Below are 15,492 nucleotides of genomic sequence, written 5' to 3'. Positions count from 1 at the left end.
CCTGCAAAGTATTGCCAACTAGTTGTCATTGTAATTGTGTCTTTAGAAGGCTATTCCATCCATTGAAAGCCAGCTGCTTCATGATAATGAGGAACATAGTAAGACCAGTGAATCCTATGAGTTTGGCTCACTGCTGCACTTCATTTGTCATGAAGTGAATCAATTGATCTGAGGAAATATTGTGTGGAATACCATGCCTGTGGATAAGGCATTCTGGAAGTTCATATCCAGGTTAAATGTCTACTTCAATAATAAGAAAATATTGCCCTTTCCAGGATGGACATGGTCTGATGTAATCAACATGCCACCAGAATGCTGGCTGATCTTGCTGAGGAATGGTACATATCACAGCCTTAGTGTTGGTATCTGCTCTTGGCAGATTGGGCACTCAGCAGTGACCATAGCCAAGTCAGCCTTGTTTAGTGGCAGCCATGATGCTGAGCTCATGCACAAGCACTGTCCCTACCACTATGACCTCTTTGTTCATGAGCCCATTGGGTAATGACAGGAGTGGTTGGCGAAAGAGGAGGATTAGTTTCCACAGACTATGTCATTCTATCCATTTGGCTGTTTAAAAGGTCCTCCTTTGCTGAAGTAACCCCATGGTGAGCATTCATGAAACACAAATATCTTCAAGTTTTTTGACCCATTCATAAAGGTCTATCCACATATCTTTTCCCCACACTTCCTTGTCACCAATTTCCCAATCATGTTTTTTCCAAGCTCCTGACTATCCAGACAAATCATTGGGGACAGCTCATGAATCAGTATGCAGTTGCACATGTGATGTTTTCTCCTTCCAAAAAAGGTTAACAACCAGGTATAATGCTCAAAGTTATGCCCATTGGGAGGATTTCTCTTCACTTAAGACCTTCAGAAACCATCAAAAGAAGATGGAAGGAATACACATAGTCACTTTAACCAAAAGGAAATGGTTGATGTTCAACCATTTCAAGAGGTAGCATATGATCAAGAGCCAATGACACTGAAGGAGGAAGTTCAAGGTGCATTGAAGGAATTGCAAAGAGCAAGGCACCAGGAATTGATGGAATAAAAATTGAAATCTTTCAAGAAAGTGAGGTGGCACAGGAGGTACTCACTCATCTATGCCAAGAAATTTAGAAGACAACTATCTGGCCAACTGATTGGAAGAGATCCGTATTTGTGCCCATTCCAAAGAGACGTGACCCAACAGAATGTGAAAATCATCGGACAATATCTTTAATATCCCATGCGAGTAAAGTTTTACTAAAGGTAATGCAGGAACGGCTGCAAGCATATATTGACAGAGAACTTCCAGAGGTTCAAGCCAGAGTCAAAAGAGCCTGTGGAATGAGGGATATCACTGCTGATGTCTGATGGATCTTGGCTGAAAGCAGAAAATATCAGAAAGATGTTTACTTGTGCCTTATTGACTACACAAAGGCTTTCAATTGTGTGGATTATGACAAGCTATGGACAACATTGTGAAGTGTGAGTATTCTGGACATTTAATTGTGCTCATGAGGAACGTGTACATAGGCTAAGAGGCAATTGTTTGAATAGAACATGGGAATATTGAATGGTTTAAAAATCAGAAAGTTGTGTGACAAGGTTGTATTCTTTCACCATACTTATTCAAATTGTATGCTGAGCAAATCATCCCAGAAGCTGGGTTCTATAAAGAAAATCATGGAATCAGGATTGGAGGAAGACTCATTAACAACCTGCGATATGCAGATGATACAACCTTACTTGCTGAAAGTGAAGAGGACTTACAATATTTACTGATGAAAACCAAAGACCACAGCCTTCAGTATGGATTGCATCTCATTGTAAAGAAAGCAAAAATCCTCAGCACTGGACCAATAAACAACATTCTTATCAACAGAGAAAAGATTAAAGTTGTCAAGGACTTCATTCTTCTTGGATCAACTATCAACACTCATGGAAGCAGCAGTCAAGAAATCAAACGATGTATTGAATTAGGCAAATCTGCTGAACAAGACATTTTTTAAAGTATTGAAGAGCAAAGATGTCAGCTTGAGGACTAAGGTGTGCCTGACTCAAGCCATGGTATTTTCAATAACATCATATGCATGGGAAAGCTGGACAGTGAATAAGGAAGACCATAGAAGAATTGATGCTTTTCTGTTATAATGTTGTAGGAGAATATTGAAAGTGCCATGGGTTGCCAAAAGAACAAACAGATCATTGTTGGAAGAAGTGTAGTCAGAGTGCTTCTTGGAGGCCAGGATGGCCAAACTTCATCTCTCATACTTCGGACATATTGCCAGAGGCACCAGCCACTGGAGACGGATATTATGTTTGGTAAGGTGGAGGGTCAGAGAAAAAGAGGAAAACCCCCTGTGAGATGGATTGGTAAAGTGGCAGCATCAATAGGCTTAAGCATAGCAACAATAGTGAGGTTGGCCCAGGAACAGGCAGTGTTTCATTCTGCTGTACATAGGGTTGCTATGGGTCGGTACTAACTCAATGGCACCTAAAAACTATAACAACAACACTGTGGTACCTTAGGATAAGCATTGAACCTCAAGGTTGGTTTGAACCACAAGGTCGACAGTTTACACTGACCACTCTTCAGAAGCCCTATACAAGGTTGCTATGAGTGGAACCAACTCAACGGAACGTAACAACAACAAACAATATTTTAAACTAGCAGCTTTTAAACTCTCTTGACAAATAGGTCAGAGTAGCACACCCAAGTGAGGGATATGTAGCTTCCAAATTTTAAAAGGCTCACAAGGCAATGCGTTCCTTTTTTAGTTATGGGAGGGGCCAGATGCAATAACTTATCCTGCACTTTAGGATCTTTACATGTTACACAGCACTGAAATCCTAGAATTTAACTAAGGTGGAGAGCACCTGATCTGGGGTGGGAAGAGTACGTTCCCACACTCTAGCATACCTGGGTTGCTATGGGCTGCAGTTCAAAACTGCCAGTTGCTCCATGTGAGAAAGATGAAACTTTGCATTCCTGTAAAGGTTTACAACCTCAAAAACTTTATGGAGGGTCATTTTGAGTTGGAACCTACTTCATAACACACTGGAACCACCACCACCACCAGCATGCCTGGGTTGCTAACCTCAAGGTTGGCAGTTCAAACCCATCAGGCACTCTTGGAAACCATATACAGCTGCAGTGTATCAAAACAAACTCAAAAGCATACAACAGCACTCAGTTGATTTACCAATAAGTGTAGAGTCATTGATACTTCTTCCTCACTAGGTCCAATCAGCATAATGTCATCATTGTAATGGACCAGTGTGATGTCTTATGACAGGGAAAGGCAATCAAGTTCCCTGCAGACAAAATTTGGACATAATGTTGGAGAGTTGATGTACCTCTAAGGTAGGACACTGAAGGTGTATTGTTCTTGTCAGCTGAAAGCAAACTGCTTACGATGATCCTTCAAAGCTATAATTGAGAAAAAAGCATTGGCCAAAACAATGGCTGCATACCAGATACATGGAGATGTATTAATTTGCTTAATTAATGAAACCATATCTGGAAGAGCAGCTGAAAATTGAGTCACCACCTGGTTAGGTTTACAATAGTCCACTGTCATTATCCAGGATCCATCTCTTTTTTGAACAGGCCAGTAAAATAGGAATCTGGTAGGAATTACTACTTGTGCATCTTCAAATCCTTGACTGTACTAATTTCTGTAATCCTTCCAGAAATGTGTTTTGTTTTGTTTACTATTTTCCTAAGTAGAGGTAATTCTAATGGCTTCCACTTGACTTTTCCTACCATTATAATGCTCATTCCATATTTTAGGAATCCAATGTGGGTGTCCTGCCAGTTGTTAAGTATATCTATTCTAATTATACATTCTGGACCTGGGGAAATGACTACAGGATGAGTTTGGGTACTCACTGGGTCCACTATGAGGTGGACCCTAGCTAAGACTCTATTAATAACTTGCCTCCATATGATCCCACTCTGGTAGGCCACAGTGACATTTTGGGTCTCCTGGAATTAGTGTCAATTCAAAGCCCATGTCCAGTAACCCCTATAAAGTCTGATTACTCCATTTTCCCCAATCAACAGTTACTCTTGTAAAAGGCCATAAATACCTTTGGGAAAGGTTGGGAGAAAGACTAACTATAAATTTCTGGTGTTGTAGTGGGGTCCTTCCTTTAATGGACCTGGCCTCCCCTAATTCAAGGGATTGTGGGTCTGTAAACTGGCTCAAGTCTGAGAATTGATTGAGAGACCTTAATGCTATCTTCTGGCTATTCAAGTTAGATTGCAATTCAACTGACCTCAAATTCTTCCTTTTGTATAGATCTTTGTTGTTGTTAGGTGCCATCGAGTTGGTACCGACCCTTAGTGACTTTATGCACAGCAGAACGAAACACTGCCTGATCCTGGGCCAACTTCACCGCTGTTGCCATGCTTGAGTTCATCGATGCTGCCACTTGGCTAATCCATCTTGCTGGGGGTCTTCCTCTTTTTCTCTGACCCTCCACCTTACCAAACGTAATATCTACTGTTATACCAGTGTAACAGTATGGTATATGGTATACCAGTGTACCAGTATACCTCTACTCTTATACCAGTATAACAGTATGGTGTATGGTATAACAGTAGAAGAAGGAATTCAAAGGTTTCAGAATATTGGTATGTCAGAGTAAATTTACTTGCATAGATCCATGAACTGGCACATGGAGTGCCCAAAAGACATATCTTTTCCTATAACAGTGAGGGACAAAAGGAGTTCTGGTAGCGTAGTAGTTACGAATTGGACTGTTAACCTCAAGGTCGGCAGTTCGAAACTACCAGCCGTTCCGCAGAAGAAAGATGAGGCATTCTGCTCCCGTAAAGATTTACAGCCTCAGAAACCCTGTGCAGGGTCACTATGAGTCGGAACTGACTCCATGGTACTTAACAACAACAACAACTGTATACTAACACAGATCAGGTACTTCAGCTTGATGTCTTGTAGGACACCTTGTGTAATCCATGCTTCAGTGAACCAACCAAATAAACTGTTAGATCCTCTTCTAACTTCTGGAGCTAAAACATTCAATGAAGAATCTGTGCCACTTAATTTCAGTTAATTCAGACTGATTCAACCTTTTGTTTCTTGCTCCATTATCTCACACTCTTAATAGTCAACTCCACACATATTCTCCAGGTTTCTGTTTGTACATATTAGAAAAATCAAGTAGTTATTTTTGAGAGTAGTGTATTTCTTTTTGAGTAGAAAATCATACTTCTCCTGGTGTGCAGCTGCAGCATAATAGACTGAACTGAAAGGTCAGTTTGAACCACAAAGTATGCAGTTCAAACCCACCAATCATTCCTCAGAAACTCTCGAGTCTCTATGAGTCAGAACTGACTCCATGACACTTAACAATAGCACCAATAATGGATGGTAGTTTTGTTTCCTGGGGATATTCAGCACAATTTTGAAAGGCATCTGCCTTAGACAGTGCCTCAGGCAATGTCCTGGACAATTCATCAGACTATCCCAGTAGATATTTCAGACAATGAATAACCAGGCACACCTTGGTTAATCTAGTCATCAGAGGTTAAGAGGGCTGGTTTTGTTGGCAGAAGTGATTCAATGAAATTCAAGGGTTCTTTGTCTCCAATGTACTAATTATTTGCCCAGATATCCTCATTCCAAATTTTAAGATCTCATTTATTTCCAATCACTGTCCTTCTTTAACATCAGATATCTTTCAAGTTTTGGAATTCAGATGCCATTGTAATTCAGCTGCTATTGTAATTCAGCTATTCTGCTACTATAAAAAATAAAATTTTCTTTCAGGGCACAAATGGAAACCTTGAAGTCTTTCATGTGGTGCTTCAACTGTGGCTCTTTAGCCTTAGCTTATTCTTTCTTTCATAGCTTGGTCTATTGTAAGTAGGACCAACCAACTAGTTTCTTTGTATTTCTCATCCTGACAAAATTGCAGAAAAGTATCTTACACACAATCATTCAGAGCCTCATTTCTCCAATATGCATATTAGTGTTGTCATCTTATGTCATGAATTAGCAGCACTCTCTCCTCTTTACTAGTTAAGGTAGAGTTAGTTATCAGTGCCATCAAAATTAGTCAAACTTGTGAAACAATTTAGAAAACTCATCTTTATGATTATGATTTTGTTTCTCTAAAAACACTGTTTTTTCCCAGTCAACTCAATGTTTTTATTCATGAAGGAGCAACAAAGGTTGTAAAAGCATTTCAGGGGTGAAGTAACAATTGACCTAAATATCCTTGTTTCTTTTAGTAATCCATTATGAATATGTCAACAACTAACGTATTTAAAGTCTAAATCTTTTTTGAAGTCATTGGAATTTTCAGTTAACTTCACCTTCATTTAGACTTTGGTCAAATAGTTATTGAGCACTGACTATGGAGTCCTGTTGTGGTTCTGTGGGATAATGCACTGGACTGCAAGGTTGGTTCGAACTGCATGTTTGGCGGTTCAGATCCACCAGCTGCTCCTTGAAAATTCTATACAACCAAGCCGATGGCAATTAACAACAACAATATATGTATAGCAGCTTGTATAGCACCGAAGACTACATACAACATATATGTATATATATATATATCAGCTAGTATAGCACTGGAGAGACTACAAAGGGAACTTAAAATACAATCATTGTCTTCCTAGTCTTAATAATCTAGTTCTTGTTACTGTTCTTGTTAGGTGCTGTTGTCATTAGTTGGCTCTGACTCATAGAAACCCTATGTACAACAGAATGAAATATTGCCTAGTCATATTTTATCCTCACAATTATTATGTTTGAGTCCATTGTTGTAGCCACTGTGTCAATCCAACGTAAAAAAGATGAAGATCTTTTTTGTAGACCTTCTATTTTATCAAGCATGACGTCCTTTTCCAGGAACTGGTCCCTTCTGAAAACATGTCCAAAGTTCCACCGTCCTGACTTCTATGGGACATTCTGGCTATTCTTCTTCCAAGACAGATTTGTTTGTTCTTTTGGCAGTCTATGGTACTTTCAATATTCTTTGCCAACCCCACAATCCAAATATATCAATTCTTCTTATTAATTGGCAAATTTTCACATGAATATGAGGTGGATGAAAATGCCTCATTTGCATGAAAAAGGATAAAACCCTAATGCACACTATTCCTGATTTGAAACAGAAAGGTATTCCCTTGTTCTGTTTCAATGACTGCCTCTTGGTCTATGTACAAGTTCCATATAGATAAAATCAAGTGTTCTGGAATTCCCATTCTTTGTAATATTATCCATAATTTGTTATGATCCACACAGTTGAATGTCTTTGCATAGTGAATAAAACACAAGGAAACATCTTTCTGGTGTTCTCTGCTTTCAGCCAAGATCCATTTGGTGTCAGCAATGATATACCTCATTACATGTTCTTTTCTGAATTGGGAATGAATTTCTGGTAGCTCCCTATCTGATGTACTGCTACAACCATTTTTGAGTGATCTAAAACAATCTTTCCAGACATTAAGGGTGGTTGAGGGCCATAGTCTCAGTTTCCTCCAGTAACACTGGTCTTTTTAATTTCTTTTAAATAATTTTTAGTTTAGTTCCATATATTCTGCTGCTCTATCTGGGACCTTGTAATATGATCCCTTTCAGAACAGTTGGTAGTGGTATCTAGGCACCATCTAGTTCTCCTTGTCCCAGAGTTATGGAGACTGATGTCCACATGCTCAATTAGTTCATTGGACTAATTGATTCCAAGCCTCCTCATTTCTCATCACTCATCATTCCTCTGCATATGGAGAGACCAATAACTGCACCTTAGACAGCCACTCGTGAGCTTTTCTGATCCCAGATGCTACTCACCAAAGTAGGATGTAGAACATTATCTTTGTGAATTATTTTATGCCAGTTGACCACGGCGTCCTTGAGACTATGGTCTTGAGCCTCCAGGCCCAATAACTCATTGTCTTAAGATGTTTTCATCATTTTGCTGCTGAATGCTCCACCACATTCAAAGATGTGTTTACAGGAAAGGTAAATACCCATGTACCAATATTCTCTTTCAAACTCTTATATATTTGTGGGATATATATATATACTGCTAAGTGTTGTTGAGTCAGTTCTGACCCTTTGTAACTCTGTATAGGGTTTCCGAGAAGCAGCTGGTGAGCTTGAATCACTGACATTGCAGTTTAAACCGAATTTGTAGTCCAGCATATTAATTAACCCACAGCACCACACCAGGACTCTCTCTCTGTCTTTCTCTATATATGTGTGTATGTGTGTGCGTGTGTATGCACACACACACACACGCACACACATATCCCAATCTCTCTGCCATACCCATTCAGCCTGTGTCGCTGTTCATGTACCTACCCTCAGAACATTATTGTTCCAAAGTTGTGTAAATATCACCATTTACCTCTATCCCATTTGGGCTATGCCTAAGATAATAAGGCTTCCCATATCTTCATTGTTCATCTGCCACCCTCCCTCTTCTTATGTATTGCCCTCCCACTCCTTATATTGTAGATACACTGTTGGTGCCAAATATCTCAGGTTGGGTTCTCTAGAGAAGCAAATCACTCAAACTTATATATGTATATATAAAGAGACGTTCATATCAAGGAAAATGTTTACAAAGTTATAGAGGTGGGAGAGTCTCAAGTTCAAGTGTCAGATGAACCAAGATCAGTAGATCATACATCAGCTAGGAAGATGGAGCAGGTAATATGACAAACTGCTGATCACTACCATGATTAGCAGGTAATAAAGCCCACCACTGACTCAATTCCAAATAATTGATGCAAGATCCAAACACAAGATCAGATACAAAATCCAGACACAACAGAGAGTAAGTAGACTTTGCCTGACTATCCAACATACTGGAAGCAGGTCACACCCACATGGAAACTTCCTTTCAGTTGATTGATGTTCATAGTAGAATTCAACATAGAATTGATTGCATTATATATTAGATCTTATCATGGAGTGTAAATAACTACACCTCAACTGCCAAACCACTGAGATTCCTGTTTCAGTCAAGTTGACCCAAAACCTTAACTGTCACAGATTCTCTTCAAGTTAATCACAAAAAGGCAAACAACACAACTTGAAAAGGTATGCAGGATTTTAGCAGACACTTCACAAAACTAGATACACAAGAAGGCAATAAGCATATGAAAAGATGTTCAGCATCACTAGCCATTTCGTTGTTATTTGCTGCCATAGAGTTGACCTCTGATTCATGGCTTGTTGAAAGATTTCAATTTTTATTCTATCAATTCCAAATCCTAGGGCTTTATTCTTTGCCAATATCTTCAGTGCATCTTGAACATCTTTCTTCAGTACTATGGGCTCTTGATCATATGCTACCTCTTGAAATGATTGAACATCGATCATTTCTTTTTGGTGCAGTGATTCTGTGTATTCATTTCATCTTATTTTTATATGTCACCGGATGCACTCATGCATCTATGCCAAGGCATTTGGAAGACAGATACCTGGTTAATTGAGTGAAGAGATCCTTATTTATGCCCATTTCAAAGACAGGTGACAGCACCAGACAATATAATTAATAGCATATGCAAGTAATTTTTGCTGAAGATAATTCAAAAATATCTGCAACAGTACATTGACAGGAAACTGCCAGAGGTTAAACCAGATTTAGAAGAGGATATAGAATGAGGCAATTCATTGCTGATATCAGATAGATCTTTGCTTTTAGAGAATAGCAGAAAGATATTTACCTCTGCTTTATTTGCTATGCAAAGGCTTTCCACCGTGTGTATTATGCATGACAAGCTATGAATTACAATTCAGTGAATTGGTATTTCAGATCACTTATTTCTGCACATGTAAAACCTGTACTTAGAAAAAGAGGCAGTCATTCAAACAGAAAAGGGGGAGACTAAATGATTTAAAATCAGGAAAGGTGTACACCAGGGTTGTATTGTTTCACAACATTTATTCAATCTGAATACTGAACAAATAATCTAAGAATCTAGATTATATTAAAAAGAACATGCCATCAACATTGGAAGAAGAGTCATTAATAGACTTCAATATACAGATAAAACAACCTTTCTTGCTGAAAGTTAAGAGGTCTTAAAATACTCACTGATGAAGACCAAAGACCACAGCCTTACATATGGGTTGCACCTTAATGTAAAGGAAACAAAATCCTTACAACAGGGGATATAAATAACTTCATGATAATGGAGAAAGCATTGAAGTCATCAAAGAAGTATACAAAAAGTAGCATTGACTGCCAGAACAACAAACAAATCTGTGTTAGAAGAATTATAGCCAGGAGCCAGGATGGAGACTCCTTCAGTATTGAAAGTCAATGATTAAAACTTTTCTTTAGTACTTTTAGCTTGAAAAATACTGCCTGTGTTCTTCCCTTTTGGTTTTCTAACTTTAAGTCTTTGCACATGTCATTATAATTCTTGACTTTGTCTTCTCCAGCTGCCCACTGAAATTTTCTGTTCAGCTCTTTTACCATCTCATTTCTTCCATTAGATTTAGCATCTGCATGTTGAAGAACAACTTCCAGAGTCTCTCCTCTGACATCCATTTTGCCTTTTTCTTCTTTATTGTTCTCTTATAACTTTTGCTTTCTTCCTGCATGATGATTGTTTGTTTTTAATGTTTTAGTGTGAATTATGTGATAGTTTACATGGGAGAACATTAGTTTTACATTCATCCTATCATATATCATTTCATTGCCATGGTTACAATCCCCTCCATGCATCATCAACCAACCAAAGGGTATAATCTGCAAGCCTGCCTCCCAGTGGTCAGCACACAGACCCTCTCCCTCTCTGGGTCCAGAGGTGTCAGCCACTCCATCTCTCCACCACATCTCTGCCTCCATCTCTGGCATCACTGTTTCTCTGGATAGGGTCCTGCACTCCACTCTTCTCCCTTGATGGTTCCAGGGACCTCCACTCCTGGACTGCAAAGTCAATCAGTCCCCTCCCTTTGCTACAAATCATCTACCATTACATTTCCAACCCTCACAGTCAGTCCTGATAACAATTATTCACTGTTGTACCACAAGAGACCTATCCCCATCTCCTTTCACTGCATGATGTTTCTGATGCCCTCTCACAACTCTTCTGATCTTCAGTCATTAGTGTCTAATGCATCAAATCTTTTCTTGCAGTTCATGCTACCTTTATTATTATTCTCCAACACCATAACTAAAATGTATCAATTCTTCTATGGTCTTATTCACTATAAAACTTTCAAATGCGTATGAGGCTATCTAAAATACCATGAATTGTTTTAGGCACCTTAAGTGCTCAAACTGACATCTTTGCTCTTGAGAGTCTTCTTTCTACACATATAAATATTATCCTATTGGAGAAAGCATTATACTTCAAGATAGATCTTGAAATGTTCTTTCTTATGATGAATGTGATGTCCTTCCTCTTCAATTTGTCATTCCAAGAACAGTAAACCATATAAATTTTAGATTCAAAATGGCTGATACTGGTCCATTTCAGTTCACCATTTCCTAATATATCAACCTTTATGCTTTCCATTTCATTTTGGCAACTTCCAATTTTCCAAATTCATACTTCATATGTTCCCTGTTCTAATTATTAATGAGAGTTTACAGCTTTTCTCTTTATTTTGAGTTCTGCCCCATCAGCAAGTGAGATCCTAAAAGGTTTACTCATTTGCATAATATTGGTCAACTCTAGTTTGAGGAGACAGTTTTAACCCAGTAATATTTTGAGTGCCTTCCAACTTGAGGGATTCACCTTCCAGCATTCTATCTGTCAATATTCTGGTGCTATTCAACAGTGTTCCACTGCTATTCACAGGGTTTTCAGTGGCTAAACATTTAGAAGTAGTCAGTCTCTCCTTCTTCCTATTCTGTCTTACTCTGTAAACTCATCTGAAACCTGTCCACCATGGGAGACCCTGCTGGTATTTAAAACACTGGTGGAGTAGCTTCTAGCATTGCAACAACATGTAAGTCACCACAATATGACAAACTGGCAGATGAGTGGTAGAGATTCAGCATCATTGTTCTTGATAGGTGCCATCGAGTTAGTATCGACTCATAGTGACCCTATGCACAACAGAATGAAACAGGTTCTGGGCTAATTTCACAATTGTTTCCATGCTTGAGTCAATTGATGCAGGCACTTTGCCAATACATCTCGCCAATACATTTCTCTGACCCTCAACCTTACCAAACATGATATCCCTCTCCAGTGACTAGTCTCTCTTGACAATATGTCTGAAGAATGAGAGACGAAGTCTGGCCAAACTGACTTCCAAGGACCACTCTGGCTGTACTTCTTCCAACACAGATCTGTTTGTTCTTTTGGCAACCCATAGTACTTTCAATATTCTCCTCCAACACCGTAACTCAAATGCATCAATTCTTCTACAATCCTTATTCACTGTCCAACTTTCACATGCTTATGAAGTTATGAAAAATATCATAGTTTGAGCCAGGCGCACCTTAGTCCTCAAGCTGACATGTTTGCTCTTCATTGCTTTAAAAGAGTTCTATGCAGCAGATTTGCCTAAGGCAATATGTTGTTTGATTTCTTGGCTGCTGCTTCCATGAGAGTTGATGGTTGATCCAAGACAAATGAAGACTTTGACAACTTCAATAATTTCTCCATTGATAAGAATGTTGTTTATTGGTCCAGTGGTGAGGATTTTTGTTTTCTTTACATTGAGTTGCAATCTATACCAAATCTTTGATTTTCATCAATAAGTATTTTAACTCCTCTTCAGTTTCAGCAAGCAAATTTGTATCATCTGCATATCTCAGGCTGTTAATGAGTCTTCCTCCAATCTTGATGCCACATTTTTCTTCATATAACCCAGCTTCTCAGGTTATTTGCTCAGCACACAGGTTGAATAAGTGTGATGAAAGAATACAACCCTGTCGCACATCTTTCTTAATTTTAAACCATTCAGTGTTCCCAAGTTCTGTTCAAACAATTGCCTCTTGGTCTATGTATAGATTCCTCATGAGCATAAGTAAGTGTCCCAGAATACTCATACTTCACTATGTTATCCATAGCTTGTCATGATCCACATAATCGAAAGCCTTTGCATAATCAATAAAACACAGGTAAACATCTTTCTGATATTCTCTGCTTTTAGCCAACATCCATGTGATGTCGGCAATGATATCCCTTATTCCATATCCTCTTCTGAATCCAGCTTGAACGTCTGGGAGTTCTCTGTCAATGTATGCTTGCAGCCATTTCTATATTACCTTTAGTAAAACTTTACTTTTACTTGCATGGGATATCAAAGATATTGTCGGATGATTTCCGCATTCCATTGGATCACTTCTCTTTGAAATGGGCACAAATACGGATCTCTTCCATTTGCTTGGCCAGATAGTTGTCTCTTATGCTGTCTAAAGAAGGTATTTGAAATGAACAAATCATTGATTTTGCAGAATTCTATCATGCGATCTCCAGCATCATTTCTATCACCAAGGTCATATTTTCCAACTACTGATCCTTCCTCTTTGTTTCCAACCTTTGCATTCCAATCGCCAGTGATTATCAATATATCTTGATTGCATGTTTGATCAATTTCAGATTGAAGAATTTAGTAGAATTCTTCTATTTCTAGTTCATCCTCACTGGCTTTAGTGGTTGGTGCGTAAATTTGAATAGTAGTGGTAATAACTGGTCTTCCCTGTAGGTGCATGGATATTATCCTATCACAGACAGCATTGTACCTCATGATAAATCTAAATATGTACTTTTTGATGATGAATGCAACACCATTCCTCTTCAATTTGTCATTCTCAGCATAGTAAATCCTGTGGTTGTCAAATTCAAAATGAGCAATACCAGTCCATTTCAACTCACTAATGCCTAAGATATCAATGTTTATGTGTTCCATTTCCTTTTTGACAATTTCCAGTTTTCCTGGATTCATACTTCATACATTCCATATCTGATCATTAATGGATGTTTGTAGCCTTTTCTCTTCATTTTGAGTTGTGTCCCATGAGCAAATGAAGGTCCCGGGGGCTTACTCCTGTGGATTTTACTCCATTCGCGTCATCATGGTCAACTCTACTTTGAGGAGGCAGTTCTTCCCCAATCTCATTTTGAGTGCCTTCCAACCTGAAGGGCTCATTTTCTGGCACTGTTTCTGTGCTATTCATAAGGTTTTCAGTGACTAAATATTCAGAAGTAGTTCATCTCCTCTTCTTCCTAGAGTGTCTTCATCTGGAAGCTCAGCTGAAACTTGTTCACCGGGGGTGACCCTGCTGGTTTTTAAAATACCCATGGCATAGCTTCCAGAATCACAGCAACTCACAAGCCACCACAGTACAACAAACTGATGAGAGGTGGTACAGCATCATAGGAACATGTAAACTTCTACTGACATAATAGTGAATCTGTATGAGATGCATTTGTTTTCTGTATGGAAGGTTAGAATTTTACCACTGATCCACCAATGCCTTCAATAGTTATCATTATTGTTTGGTGCCCTTGAGTTGGGTCTGAGTCCTATTGACCCTATGTATAATAGAACAAAACAATGACTGGTGTTGTGCCACCCTCACAGCTGTTGACATTATTGGGGCTCCTTGATTATAGCCACTGTGTAAGTCTATCTTATTGAGGGTCTTCCTCTTTATCCCTGACACTCCTCTTTAACAAGTTTAATATTCTTCTTCAGAGACTATCCACTCCTGATACAAAATGTTCAAAGTACAAGAGGTCAAGTCTCACAATCATCACTTCTAAGAAATAGTCTGGCTTGTCTTGTTCCAAGACAGATTTATTGGTTCTTTTGCTTTCCCGTAGTTTTTTCAATGTTTTTTGCCAACACCACATTTCAAATGCATCAATTCTCTGATCTTCCTTATTCATTGCTCAACTTTTATATACATATGAAGTTATTTAATATTCCTGACTTGGGTCAGGCAATCCTTAGTACTCAAAGCCACATCTTTGCTCTTTAAAACTTTAAAGAGGTTTTTTTTGCAGATTTACAAAGTGCAATGTTTCTTTTGATTTTCTGATGGATCCCTCCATGAGCATTGATTGTGGAACAAAGTCTAATAAAATCCTTGGTAACCTCAATCCTTTCACTATTGTTTATTGCTCCAGTTGTTAAGATTTTTATTTTTTTAAACTGAGCTTTAATTCATAGTGACAGCTTTATTATTTGATGTTCATCAATAAGTGCTTCAAGTCCTTTTTGGTTTCAGCAAACAAGGTTGTATCATCTCTGTGTGTGTATATATATATATAATTTAAGATATTTATTGTGGATTGAGTGAAAGTTACAGGGCATATCATCAGTTTTACATTCAACAAATCATATACCTTGTTTCATTACATTGATTATAATCCCCTCCATGTACCATCAGTTAACAGTATTGCTCTCTATCCACTTTAGCTTTTTTAAAAAACACACAAACAAACAAACAAACAAACAAACCACTCAGGCATCTATAATAATTTACATCTCCAAAGGGCACATTCTGCAAGTCTGCTCCTGGCCACCAGTTCTTAGTCCTTCTCTT

Source organism: Chrysochloris asiatica, unplaced genomic scaffold, assembly GCF_000296735.1.
Source record: "Chrysochloris asiatica unplaced genomic scaffold, ChrAsi1.0 scaffold00002, whole genome shotgun sequence".
Taxonomy (NCBI): Eukaryota; Metazoa; Chordata; class Mammalia; order Afrosoricida; family Chrysochloridae; genus Chrysochloris; species Chrysochloris asiatica.
Note: the sequence above shows the minus strand (reverse complement) of the source record.